General features: G+C 43.1%; 1 protein-coding gene across 1 annotated transcript in view; it reads right to left on the bottom strand.

The window, feature by feature from the left end:
• The window catches only part of Abcc12 (ATP binding cassette subfamily C member 12), a 993,341-nt gene that overhangs the window by 626,975 nt on the left and 352,116 nt on the right, over positions 1-14,250 (bottom strand). The window lies entirely within an intron of this gene.

The following is a 14,250-nucleotide window of genomic DNA, read 5'->3' as shown; positions in this document are numbered from 1 at the left end:
ACCTGCAAACCACCGGTAGCGTCTCTGTCCCTTCTGGGTTCTGATACACTGAGCTGAAACGTCTCTTGTGTTTGAGTCCTTTTCATCCCCATCGGGTTCTGAAATGCTTACCAAGTCCTTGGTGCCTTACCAAGTGCTCCCATCTTTCTTGGGCACTGCACAGGCCCTCCACATGCCACTGCCTTGGTGAAATGTCTCAGGTGATCTTCTGTCTGTCCCTGCTGTGTCAAGTCTGAACATCTTTCTATCGTTCAAAAGCTCTCAGAATAAACACCCTCTGTTTAAAACCTCTTCACTTTATTTTTTTCCTTACCTCCTCATAAGTAAAGTGAAGAGGAAATGGTCCTCTTCACTTTTTTCCTTCCTTCCTTCCCTCCCTCCCTCTTTCCTTCCTTCTTTCTTTCTTATTGAAAGAAATTTAGTTTCATACAATATATTCTGATCATGCTTTCCCCCTTTTCCAACTCCTCCTACATGTCCCTCACCTTTCAACTCCATACTCTTTCTTTCTTTTTAAAAAACAGACAAAGAAACAACAAAAACAAGAAACACACCCACCCACACAAAACCAAAACAGAAGCTGAAATATACAAGCAAAAAACTAATACAGCAATGAATGTCCAAGCACAACTGAATCAGACAAAGTCTACAAAACCACTGCTGAGTTCTTTCTGTGTTGGCCATCTGCTGCTGAGCATGGGGCTACCCTGGAGTGTGACTAATATACTCACTGAGACTCCATTAGAGAACACTGATTTTCCTTGGCCAATAGGTATCTTGCAGATGACTTCTTGATTAGGAGCAGGAGCCCTTGTCCACTTCCCCCTTCAACACTGAAGCCCCATCTGGCCTGAACCTCTGCAGGCCCTGTGGATGCTGCCACAGTCCCTGTGAGTTCTATATACATCAGTCCTGTTGTGTCTGGAGGGCACTGTTTACTTAGTCATCCATCATCTCTGCCTCTTACAGTCTTTCTGCCTCTTCTTCCACATAGGTCCTTGACCTTTGAAGGAAAGAAAGGTTTGATGAAGGCATCCCATTTAGGACTGGGTACTCCAATATCTCTCACTCTCTGCACATTGTCTAGATGTGGGTCTCTGTATTTGTTCCCATCTACTGCAAGGGAAGCTTGATGATTATCTTTTTTATCTGGTAGCATACAAGGTACCTTCTAGTACCATGAATACTATTGGAAGGGATGAAGCCTCTAATTAGGCGCCTACTTGACTTCTCCATGTCCAATGAGATATGTAAGTGTTGTCCTCAGCAATAGGGCCTTCCATTATTGAACAACCAATAACCTAGAGATAGCCCGAGATGTTTGGAGGTTTCAAAGGGACTTCTTTGGCCCATGACTAAACTAAATGCATCCTTGGCACTGGAGAGTTATTCACTGATGATGGAAGTACAAGTTTGTACAGCCACTATGTAATTCAACGTGGTGGTTCATTGGGAAGCTGGGAATTGATCTACTTCAGCTATAGATCTATCTGTAGATGGAGCACTCTTGGGCATACACCCAGAGGACTCTACATCCTACCACAGAGATGCTTGCTTATCCACGTTCACTGTTGCTCTAGTCATAATAGACAGAAATTGGAAACAGCTTAGATGTCCATCAACCATCAATAATGGATAATGAAAATGTGGTACATTTACACAATTGAATATTACTCAGCTGGTAAAATCAGGAAATGATGACATTTGCAGGTAAAAAAAATCATCCTGAGTGAGATAGCCCAGACCCCCAAAGACAAATATTATGTTTTCTCTTATATGTGACTGTGAGCTTTTAAGCCTTCACAATGCATGTTATAGTCCATATAACCACAGAGGTTAGGTACCTAGTAAGGGACTAGGTCAGAGAAGATGATCTCTCAAGGAAGGGGGAATATAATATATTATTATAGAGAGACAGCGGAAACTAGAGTGGGAGAATTAAATGGGGAGGGGGCTGGGAGGAAGGGGTAAGTTTACCATTTTGCCTTTATGCAGGCTACAGCTCTCCTCTAACAGACCACATGGCATTCAACTGCTCCTCATGTTTCTGAAGTGTGCCTCACACTAGTTGAGATCGGGATATGAAATTCCACAACTTGTCCACTCTAAGGACATAATCCCTAATTCTTGCCCAACCCAGCATCTGCCATCCTTATGGTCTCCATTCAAATGTCTCCTGTCTGTGAAACATTTCTGGACTGCCATGCTCTAAGTTTAGATACAAACAAAACAAAACAAAAACCCTTAGTTCCTCTAATAACTATATTCTTATAAATGAAATTGATCTTGAAATCAATCCTCCAAGAGTTACTTTATCCTCTGAGAGTAACCAGTTTATTCTCAGGGTTGGAACTTTTTTTTTTTTGTTTTTTTCAAGACAGGGTTTCTCTGTGTAGTTTTGGTGCCTGTCCTGGATCTTGCTTTGTAGACCAGGCTGGCCTCGAACTCACAGAGATCCACCTGGCTCTGCCTCCCAAGTGCTGGGATTAAAGGCATGCGCCACCACCGCCAATACCTCCTGGATCCTTCCCATCCAACTTTATGTTCTTTCTCTCTTGCAAACAAACAAGCAAACAAACAACAAAAACAAGAAGCACACACACACACATACACATAAAACCACAAAATCAGACATTAAAATAAACAAAGGACGAATAAGATTGCTAAACCAAGCTGTATGAGACAAAATACCACCAAGTTTGTTTTATGTTAATCATCTACACTTGGGCATGAAGCCTGTCTTGATGTGTGGTGAATGTACTCAGTGAGACTCCATTAGAAACAAACAAACAAACAAACAAAAACAAAATAAAAGACAAAAGAGCTTTTTGGCAAGGAATGAGAACATTTTCCTCTCTCAGTGCTGGGACCCTGTCTGGCTTGAACCTGTGAGGGCTGCCACAGTCTCTGCAAGTTCATTGGTGCAACAGTCTTGTGTCTGGAGGACATGTTTCTTTGGAGTCATCCATCACCTCTGGCTCGTATAATCTTTCTGCCTCCTCTTCCACAGAGTTCCCTGAGCCTTGAAGGGAGGGATTTGATGGAGATATCCCATTTAAGACTGTGTGTTCCACATCTCTCGCTCTGCACATTGTGGGTTGGGAGTTCATGGTGTGCTGCAGTTCCCAAGCATCATGACCCTCACCAGCAAGCCCAGATGAGCTGCCTTATTTGTTCATCAGCTAAATAAAGATCAAATCTGACTCCTTTACAATGAAGATTTGGGCATTCTGAGCATTTGGACCGGGTTCAGGCTCCACTTCCACGTTTGCTGTTTTAACAGGAAGTTCTTGGCTGAGCTCTGATGTCATTGTCTCCATGTTCAATGCAAAAGGACGGCACTCAGGCAGAACACTGTGTAAGTACACCTAGGGGCTATCTGACCATTTCATTAATTGGGTCACTTGGAGCTTGGGGCTTCAGAATTATTAAGATCAAGGCAAATATCATCACCTTGTTATTTCATAGAATTTTTAAGGGAAAAGGAGCTAGCTTCAGGTTCTCTTCTGGATCCTCACATGCAAGTTCCCAGAATCTGGCTCACTTTCTACCAGCACATGGTCAGCTCTGCTACCAAAAAAGTCCATTTCCTACAGAGAACACTGGGAAGAGGGGTATTTTCTCTTTTCTAACATAACTTTTCTTCCTAATAACAATTTTAGAGGATTGGTTCTTCTCCTTAGAGAAATGAGTTCAGAACTAAAGAAGGCAGCCAGCAGAGACCAGAGCAGGGAGCAGGGCCCCAGGGGACCTGAAGGTCCAGCCCACCCACTGCAGCCCCACTAGCCCCTGTGATGTAGGCTCCATGACTAGTCCCTCAGACTCCAGTATAACTTACTGAGTGTTACCATGTACTGGGTTCTACACATGAGTTCTCTGAGGTCCATAAGTACACAGGTAGATGTGCCCTGACACACTTCAGTCTGTTAAGCTGTTGAAAAAGTGATACATATGGCCAAGTGTGCACACCTTTAATCCCAGCACTTGGGAGGCACAAATAGGTGTATCTCTGTGAGTTCGAGGTCAGCCTGGTCTACATAGAGTTTCAGGGCAGCTGGGGTTATGTAGTGAGACCCTGTCTTTTTAAAAAAAGGGGAAAGGATACACATATAGTCTGAAGCATACTTCAAAATTGGAATTTGATCTATTATTATTTCCCAGGTAAGTTATGCAGCATAACACTTTCTTGTGATAAGGTGCAGAGCAACTGCAGCTGCTGGTGAGCCATAGATCAGGAGGCATTCCTAAGCTACAATGCTTGGTAGGTTAGGGGTATTACATGCATTTCTGATCTGTATTTTCAACCCACAACCTGGTTGTTATGGTTAACCTAACAGTAATTGAGAAACATATGTACAAACAGGTGGAAAGTGGTCAGGACCTCGGGTACTTAAAAGAATGTGCACCAAAATCACAAGGCAGTGTCTCCATACATCTGTTAGAAGTATCAGAAGATGGTAGAAGTGAAACAAAAAGTATAACTGTCTGTATTCATGTTCTATATTCAGATGTATATTTGTGTTTGAGAAAGAATGGGAGGGGAGGAAAGAACAGGACACAGAAAGAGAATGAAGGGTTTCCTAACATATATTTTATATACAGCAAAATGTACCCTTTCCAGTACTCAATTCTGTGTTTGGACAAAAGCCTAGAGTCATAATTACTACAATGCCACTTCCAGCAACTACTGGTCTATGTGTCACATAAATGGTGCAATGTGCATGGAATTATATATGCTATGAACATTTTGTATTCAGTTAGCATAATACGTTCGAAACTAGGGCCACATTGTTGTGGGAATAAGTTGTTATTACTTTTTAAAAAAATTATTACATTGTGTGTGTGTGTGTGTGTGTGTGTGTGTGTGTGTGTGTGTGTATTGTACCAATGCCCTATGACGCATGTATGGTGGTCAGAGAATAGCGTGTGGGAGTTAGTTCCCTCCGCCCACCATGTGAAACCTGGGAATCACTCAGGTCTTCAGATTCATTGGCAGGTACTGTCACATGATAGACTGTCTCATCGGCCTTCCATTCTTTTCGTTGTTGAGTTAGTATGTGGGATAATAATTTTTCAGTCATATTTTGTCTGTTGAAGAACTTTCGATTGTTTCACAGTTTTGATGATGGTGAGTAGAAGCAGTGCATAAGCATGTAGCTATGGTTTTATTGCATCATATACTGCGACTTGATGAGATGAACGTCTTAAGGGCAGACGTTATGAGTCACACGACTGGTGATGCTAAGGCCACTGCTCAGTTGCTTTCTGAATAGGTTTAACTATTTTTCATTTCATTCTTCAACCTTGCCAGCTTGAAAGAAATTCTGGAGCCAGTGAGATGGCTCAGAGGATAAAGGCACACCTGTCCTGCACTTGACAACCTGAGTCCACACCCCAAGACTCGGGTAGAAGAGACACTCCTGCGGGGTGTCCTCTGACCTCCCCGCATCACGGCACAAGGACATGCACACTAAAATGTAATAAAATAAGTGTGTGCTGGTGTCATGGCCTGGATTTTGTCTACATTTCTCTCAAGATATTGTATCTATAGCTCCAGAGGATCCAACTGTCTTTTCTGGGCACTGAATTCATTGGGTCACAGACACACGTATAAAGACACAATTACAAAAAAAATCTTTTTAAAAAGACCCAAGGCTACAAAGATTTTCCTGTGTGATTGTTTTCAACAGTTTCATATTTTTTGATTGTACAGTTTTGCCTATAACCACCTGCACACTTATGTCTATGATGTGAAGTATGTTTTAGAGCTTTGTTTTGTTTTGATGCTGCAACAAAATGTCTGAGAGGAATAATGGAAAGAAGGGAAGACTTATTTAGGCTCACAGCTTCAGAAGTTTTAGCTATGACTGCTTGGCCTCATTGCTGTTGGCTGGCATGATACAGAGCCCTGGGAGAAAGATGACATTGATTTGGTAAGAGCCCTGGACATCCTACCACCTCTCAGCAGTTGAGTTTATCAGCTGAGGATCAATTTTCAACACATTAGTCTTTTGGGAGACTGCTTCATATCCAAATGATGGTATTGGATAAAGGTTAATTTCTAATAGTGATTTACATAATGGAAAGAGTATGATTTTGCTACTGAAATGTCTTTTTCCTTTGTCAAAAACATCACAAAGGTGGCTGGTTGAAGGTCAGAGTCCCACAGACAGTGGCTGAAATTGTCTGGGAAAATGCAGAATCTAGGCAACACACACAGACAAAACACAGAAAGAGAAGCACTGAAAATATGTTAACGTTCATGACGTTTTGTTTGGCTTGGCCCTACTTCTCTCCAGGGCAGGGTGGCACCACCTGAAGAAAACCTTCAATCCACGTTCTGATTCTCCCTCAGGGAATTTCTTCTTTCTTTTTCCCTCCCTCCCTCCCTCCCTCCCTCCCTCCCTCCCTCCCTCCCTCCCTCCCTCCCTCCCTCCCTTCCTTCCTTCCTTCCTTCCTTCCTTCCTGTCTTTTAAAGTAAGAATGGGAAACAACACTGTGTTGTCTCTGGGGCTGGCTTAGGGACTGGCTTCTCTCACCTTTGGTTGGAGTATTGAAGGCAAAAATGGCATAGTTTAAATAGGATGGATGCCACTCTGAAAAAATAATCAAGAACTTCAGTGTGCTAATAGCAGGGAGTCTGTAGTTCCACAGCAAGCATCAGAGAAGCAAAAGGTGATGAACAAGAGAAACACAATAGAGATGGAATCGGAAGGCTCCCAGGCAGAAGCAGGGACAATCCTCTTTAGAAAATAACATAGTCTAAAGCAGTTTAATCCCTTTATATTGGAATAAAAATACCATCCCAGAGAAGATGCACACTCGGGAATGTTTAGAGGCTGGAAAACTAGCTAGGCAGATCTGTGGCATCTTCCCCTGCATAAAGCCAGCCTATAAAGACCGGAAGCAGTGACTTTTATTCAAATACCTACATATGAACAAAAGCTCACAAATCATACAGAAGAGACAGGGAAATGCAGGTCAGGTGAAGAAACAATGAACAGAAACTGACCCTAAAGCCACCCAGGTCTCTAAATGGAGAGTTTAACACAACTGTCAGCCAGGCACAACTAGATAAACCAAAGCTGGAAATGGGCAGAAAACATATTGAAGATACTTTTAAAAGAGCTGGGGGGGGGGGGGGGAGTGCCGGGGGGGGGGGGCAGGGAGACATATTTTGAAAGGATGAAACAGAAATGTTGGTCTGGAAGTACGATGACTGAATTTAAAAGTTGGATGGAAGGGTTTGCTACCATACTCGATCAAGCAGAAGCATTAGTGATCTGGGGGAGAGGTCATTTGAAATGACCAAGTCTGAAGATGGAGATAAAGAATGAAGAAAAGGCAAAGGATGCTACGGGACTCACTCATGGACCAACCTAGCCAGGATGAAGACTAGAAGGAGAAAGAGAAAGAGAAAGAAGAGGCTCATTTGAAAATGTAACATCTGACCCCCAAATTTGAAGTTAAGCAGCATATCACATTATGAGTCTAAAAACCCTCCAGCTGTTAGAAACCTAAAGAGACCCACACAACACAGTACACTCAGCTTGTCAGAATAAAAGGCAAAGGGAGGGGCTGGGGAGATGGCTCAGTGGTTAAGAGGGCACATTGCTTTTGCAGAGGACCCAGGTTCCCTTCCCAGCACCTACACTGTACAGTTCACAACTGCCTGTAACCAGCTCTGGAGGACCTGATGCCCTCTGACCTCCATTAGCACCAAGACTTGTGTAGACATATTTTTTTGATTTTTGAAAAATTAAAAAAAAAAAAGAGGAAAAGAATATTCTTGAGAACGACACAAGAAAAGCAGCCAATAACATGCCAGGGAACTTAGTAACATTATCCATGGGCTGCTCCGGAGACCCCACATGCCCAAAGAGAGTAGGATGACACATTCAAACTGTTGGGAGAAAAAGACAGACAGCAAGGACAATCAATGCACCAAAGCTGTCCTTCCCCAATAAACGAAAGCTGAGTGGTGTATTCCCACTAGGCTTGCCCTACAAGACCAAAGGATGCCAGAGAACAAAGTGAGGTCATCCAGACAGAAGTCCTCCAGCAAAGGCAAATGGATGGGAAAACACAGACATCAGCACCATCTCTGCACAAACTGGCCTCTCGTGCTTGTTTAGAATGCGAAGACAAAGGTGTACACATAACTCTTCACACTCAGAAAACTAAAAGTGGAAATAAACTTAGTCCAACCTGATAAAGCCACATTCGGAAGACTTCAGGGTGAACACCCGTACCAGGGAAGGGGTGAAGGCTCTCTGCCTTTACCATCAGGAAAAGGCAAGAATGCCTATCTTCACCTCGTCTACTCAAAAGCACTGGGATTTCTAGCTTAAGCAATGGGCAACAAAAAGATGATGGTCATTTAAATTGGAAAAGAAGGAGAAAATTTCACTCTGCTTGCAGGTGATATGATCTTACACATAGAAAATTGTGTTAAACTAATAAGCAAATTCAGCAATGTACTGAGATAAAGTAATATATGAAAACCAATTGCATCTCTATACACTATCAGTAAACAAAGGAAAAGGGAATTATAATAAAATTCTGTATATAGCACAGTAAGAATAAAATGCTAGGAATTTAATAAAGCATACTGAAAGAATTAAAGATTTACACAAAAATGCATCCTATGTTTGTGGATTAGAATATTTAATATTATGAAGATGTCAACATTACCCTCAAACAACCTATAGATCCAGTGCAGCCTCTATTTTAAAAAATTCAAAATATTTTATATAAAAATGCAAAATCTCATCCCCAAGTTTACATGAACTATTAAGAGACTCTGAATAGTCAGAATAATCTTGCTGACAGTTTTTTATAGTCTGGATCTGGAAGACTCTCTAAAGGCTGCTGTATTTGAGGCTTGGACCCAACTGTTAGTGATTTTATGGAGTTGGTAGAAATTATAGTGGACAGGGCCTGGTTGGAGGGATTAAGCCACTGCAGCAGGTCTTTGCAGGGTACATCTGAACCCTGGACCCCCCCTCTCCTCCACTCTGCCATGTGACGCCACTGTGCTCTACTACAGGGTTTCCACAATGATGCTTGGCCTTAGTACTAAAAGCGGCGTGATGAAGTGACTGTGAGCTGTAAGCTAACTCAACCTCCCCTTTTAATTGTCATGAAAATTTTCCCACAGTGATAGACAGCTGGCTGTCACACAGTTGGGAGATCCACACTTCCTGACTTCAAACTTTACTATGAGCTGTAGCAATCAAAACAGTGTAGTACTACCATAAAATCCAACAGAAAAAAAAAAAAAAAAAAGAACGCCTAGAAATAAATCCTCACATATGTGGTCAAGTGATTTTTAGCCATGGAGTGATTTTTAGCCATGGTGCCAAGAATATTCAGTGGAGAAAGGACAGTTTTTGCAACAAATGGTGTTGAGAATGCTGGCTATACTCCTAGTACCCTTACCTAAGACCATGTACAAAATTAACTCTAAATGGAGAGAAGACTGGAGAGTTGGGCTGGACAATGATTTCTCAGATATGATAGCCACGGCCCAGGCAGCAAAAGAAAACAACTGTCAGACTGAACTTCATAAAAAATTAAAAAATGATCAAAAGTCAATATGAGCAAAGCAAAAGGAACCAATGGGATGGGAGAAACTCCTTCCAAATTTATATCTGATAATGGATTAACATGTAGAATACAGACAACTCTGAAAGTTCAGCAACACAAAGGCAAATATCACTTCAAAATAGTTAAAGGACTTAAATACACATTGAGTTTCCAAAGAAAACTTACATGTGGCCAGCAGCATACGAAAAAGATACTAAACATCACAGATTATTAAATAATGCAAGAAAACCTACCTCATATCTGTTGGACTGGCTACTTGAAAAGCAAACAAACAGAAAATAAAACACACTGGTGAAGCTGAATGGTGGTGGCGCACACCTTTAATCCTAGCACTTGGGAAGCAGAGGCAGGGGATCTCTGTGAGTTTGAGGCCAGCCTCGTCTACAGAGTGAGTTACAGGGCAGGCACCAAAACTATACAGAGAAGCCCTATCAAAGAAGGAGGAGGAAAAAGAAGAGGAGGAAGAGGAGGAGGAGGAGGAGGAGGAGGAGGAAAACAACACTGGTGAAGATGTGAGGAAAAGGAGTCCTGTGAGCTATGTGTGGATTATAAAACAGTGTAGCCACCATAGAAAACAACAGTGTTTCCTTCAAACAAGCATAGAAATAGCCCATGATTCGGCAATCTGCTTCTGGATATATACCCTAAAGAATGGAAAGCAGAGCTTCATGGAGCTCACTGTTCACTGGAGTAAACGGCAGCGTTATCCACTCTGTGCAAGAGCTGAAGTGGCCGAATCTCACTGATGGGCGGTCCACGGGCACTTAGGAAGTCTCCAGTGCTGCTGCAGACAATGGGCGGCTCAAACAGTGGAAACTTATTTTCCTGCATTCTTGTGGCTGGAAATCAGGTTCAAAATGCAAGCAGGGCTGGTTTTTCCTGAGGTACCGCTCTTTAGCTTGCAGAGGACTGCCCTATCACTGCCATTACCAGATTGTTTGTATCTGTGCCTCTCTGTTGTTGCTCTCTAGGGACACCATCATCCTATTGGATTAGGACTCCATCGCCTAATCCCATTTCACCTTAATTATCAGTTCAATAGTCTTATCTCCAAGTATAATCACAAAAGTTAGGGCTTCTACATATGGACTTTTGAGTGTAAATGCATACATAGCTCAACCTGTAGCTACATATAATGGACATCATTCAGCTGTAATAGAAAAAATGTCCTGTTTCATGCTACAACATGGGTGGGCTTGGAGGACATTACCACTAAGTCTATGTCAAAGGCCTCTATGGTTTGATTTTTGAAACTGCCCCCTCTTGCCCACATGCTTTCTGCCACATGTCCCTTTGTCTGCACATGACTGCGCATGCTCCTAGAATGCCTTTAGCCCCCCAATGGTGACCAGCTCTGAGAAGCTGATTTTGCTAAAAAGCATTAACTTCTCACTTGGAGCACAAGGCAACTAAACACAGTATGCAAGCCAGGTGCCTCTGCCTTCATTTTGTGTCTGTTTCCTTTCCTTGGGCCAGACTCCTGCTGGACTCTGCATGGCCGTGTTAGTCACTGGAGTCTGTCCACCTTACTCACCCCTGCCTGACCACAGGCCCTCTAGCTGCTGCTTTCCCTCCCAGAAAGCAGGCTGCCTCCCAGGACAGAGTTGATGAGAAAGTGTGCCATGGCTTGCAGCTGTCATAGCAAGCAAGGGCCATCTCCCTCCCCATTACTAAGGCAGCTTTGAATTATATAGAACTATATTTATCAGGACCTTGTGACTTGTAGCACATAGGATAGGTCACATTCTATGGAAACACACACACACACACACACACACACACACACACACACACACACACACACACTAAAAAACAAAACCCATGTACAAGAGCAAGAAACTCCATTATAGAGTTGAAGGTGCTTTCTCCCTTTGAACCCCTACATGCTGCCTATGGTACGACACTATGGCTCTCCAAATATTGTGGGAACTGAAGTGTTTGTCTCCTCCTTAAGGGCCCCATCATGTTGTCTATAGCATGATGCTATCACTCTTAATATTCCAAAAATGAGGACCCCCCCCCCCAAGGACCTCTATCGTGCTATCCATGGTGGCTACTGTAGGGTCTCACAATGTCTGCCTATGAGCCGCAACTCTCCAAACAAAGCTGTTGGAGGGGGATTCTATCCCACTTTTCTTTCTACAATTTTGCCCTTTAAGGTACAACAATCCCCATCTAAGATTGGGGATTCTGTGATGAACCATTGTCCCAAACTCACAGGTACCCTAGATTCTAGGAACAGCAAGACCTGCAGGACAGATCATTCCCAGGATGAGATCAGTGATCTGTGATGATGAGGCCACACCCAGGGGCATATCCTTTTATAGAGATCAGTAATTAATAGATTAATAAATTTGTTAGACATCTGGCAATGCTGAAGCTGAGGCACTGGTAAGTGGGGCCATACTTGACTAACACTACTTAATTATGGATTTTTTGTCTCTGTGGGAGGCATGGAGGTTCTTGTGCTCACAGATAAGCACTAGGGGAACCAGTGATGTTAAGCACAAGTGTTTGTTCCTTCAAAGGGAGGAGTGTATAAGCTTTCTGTTGTTATCACCCAGAAGCTCTGTTGTTGATGGTTTCCTTTGCTGCTTCACCCAGAAGCTCTATTGTTGATGGTTTCCTTTGCTGTTACACTTTCCTTTAATTCCTTTTCACAAGTTGGAAGCTTAATTGGCTGGGGTCTTCCCCTGAGGGCACCACTCCCTTTACTCCATTTTGAACTAGTCTTTTCTTTAAACTTAATTTTCTTGAACACAGGACTTGGCTCTCACACTATATTTCCTGGTGTTCTTTTTCTCCTCAAACTGTACAGTTTGTATTTCCTTTTGCCCCACTTTCTCCTTTTCTTTGTCGATCTCCATAAGATTGATCACTAATAACCATGTGACACAGTCAACAAAAGGCTCTCTTAAAATCTCCTTTACTAATGCTGTAATCCATAAGTCTTCAATTTAGCCTTAGGCAGATTCTTGGGACAAGGGTAAAAAGCAGCCACATTCTTTGCACAATTATCACAAAAGTAGTCTGTAGGCCACTTGCTAATATTCTTCCCCTCTGAAACCTCTTGAGTCAGGCCCCACAGTCCACATAGATCTCAGCACTACAGTATTCCATGCTCTTATTACTGTGGCCCACTAAGCCCCATTTAAAGTGTTGAACCACTTTTCTATCCCAAAGTCCCCAAATCTTCCATATTTCTCCAAAGAACAGCATGGTCAGGCCTGTCACAGCAACACCCTAGTTCCTGGTACCAACTTCTGTCATAGTGGAGTGAAGACAGCCCTGTGCTCTGGAATGGGTTGGGGGTCCGGCACAGCCACATCTCCTGCAAGACACACCAAAAAACAAAGAGGCCCTGAGCCTCCAAGGCAAGGACTTGGAAAGGGCAACTTACCCAGCTGGCGTAGAGCAGGTATGGCGGAGAAGGGTGTTCTCCCACCAAGTGGCCCTGGGCCAGTGGGGAAAAATCAACAATGCCCCCTTGGTGGAACCTCCAGATGACAAATCTTTTGCACCCTGAAGGCTTCTCCACCAATGCAACAAACTGAATCAGACCAAATCAGGAAAAGCCCAGGTTTAATGGGTAAAGTGTTCCCAGATGATTCCCCAGCCCTGCAGAGAGGAGACTGGGACTGAGACTGGAAGAACCACGTGTCTTTTTCTGGAGATGCAGCTTATATACCCTGTGGGAGTGGTCTTGAGCCTCTCTGGGGAAGGAGCTGTGTTTGGTGAGCTTTGAAGGGGCGGGTTTAGGGAAAGAGATGGGGAGGGGAGTTGAGGTGGATCTTCCATCAGACTCCTTCCAAACATTCCAGACTCTTTGGGTATGGGGATGCCAGGGTGCCAGGGGTTGAGGTGCAGCTCCCACCCAAACACAGACATTAAAATATATGAGCCTATGGGGGACATTCTTATTTAAACCACTACAAATAACAAATGCAGGACAGATGTGCTGATTGAGAGAGACCATCATGCCTCAGCCAGATTCAGGGAGGCTAACTTGTGATGTGCTTGTCTATAGGTGGTTCATGGGATGACCTTAGGTCACATCTGGATGGATTCACTAAAAAAAAAATAGAGTTATAAACTTGTTTTATTCTGGAAAAACTGTAACTATATTTCAAGTCCTCAGTGTCTTGGGCTCATTACTTTTCATGAGGCAAAGTGAAAACCAGTGAGTTCAAGTTAATAAAAGTGAATTAAATAGTATTACAGGTTGTACATGGGCAAGGCAAAAATCCCAAGTGGCCAAAGATGAAGAAATATCAGGCTGGTTTTTGGCCTTGTCTTTGAGCAAAAGTATAACCCTGGGGCTGGGGGGGCGCCTCTGTGGCTAGGAGTGCTTACTGCTCTCACAGATGACCCCCATGGTGACTCCCCGCCCTCTCTAACACCAGGTCCCCGGGATCTGATGGCTCTTCTGATCTCCATGGGCTTGTGCATGCACGTGGTACACATAAATACACTCAGGCACACACACATACACATAAAATTAAATAAATACTTTTTACAGTACCAAGATGTTTAGAGGGTGCTTTTTTCTACAGTTCCTTACCCCTTTCAGTCTTCACTAGTCAGAAGAGAAGGGGTGAGCTGGACAGAAGAAACAAAAATGTCCCTAACTATTCTCCACCT

This window comes from Peromyscus maniculatus, chromosome 5 (assembly GCF_049852395.1).
Source record: "Peromyscus maniculatus bairdii isolate BWxNUB_F1_BW_parent chromosome 5, HU_Pman_BW_mat_3.1, whole genome shotgun sequence".
Taxonomy (NCBI): Eukaryota; Metazoa; Chordata; class Mammalia; order Rodentia; family Cricetidae; genus Peromyscus; species Peromyscus maniculatus.
Note: the sequence above shows the minus strand (reverse complement) of the source record. Positions and strands in the feature narration are given on the sequence as shown.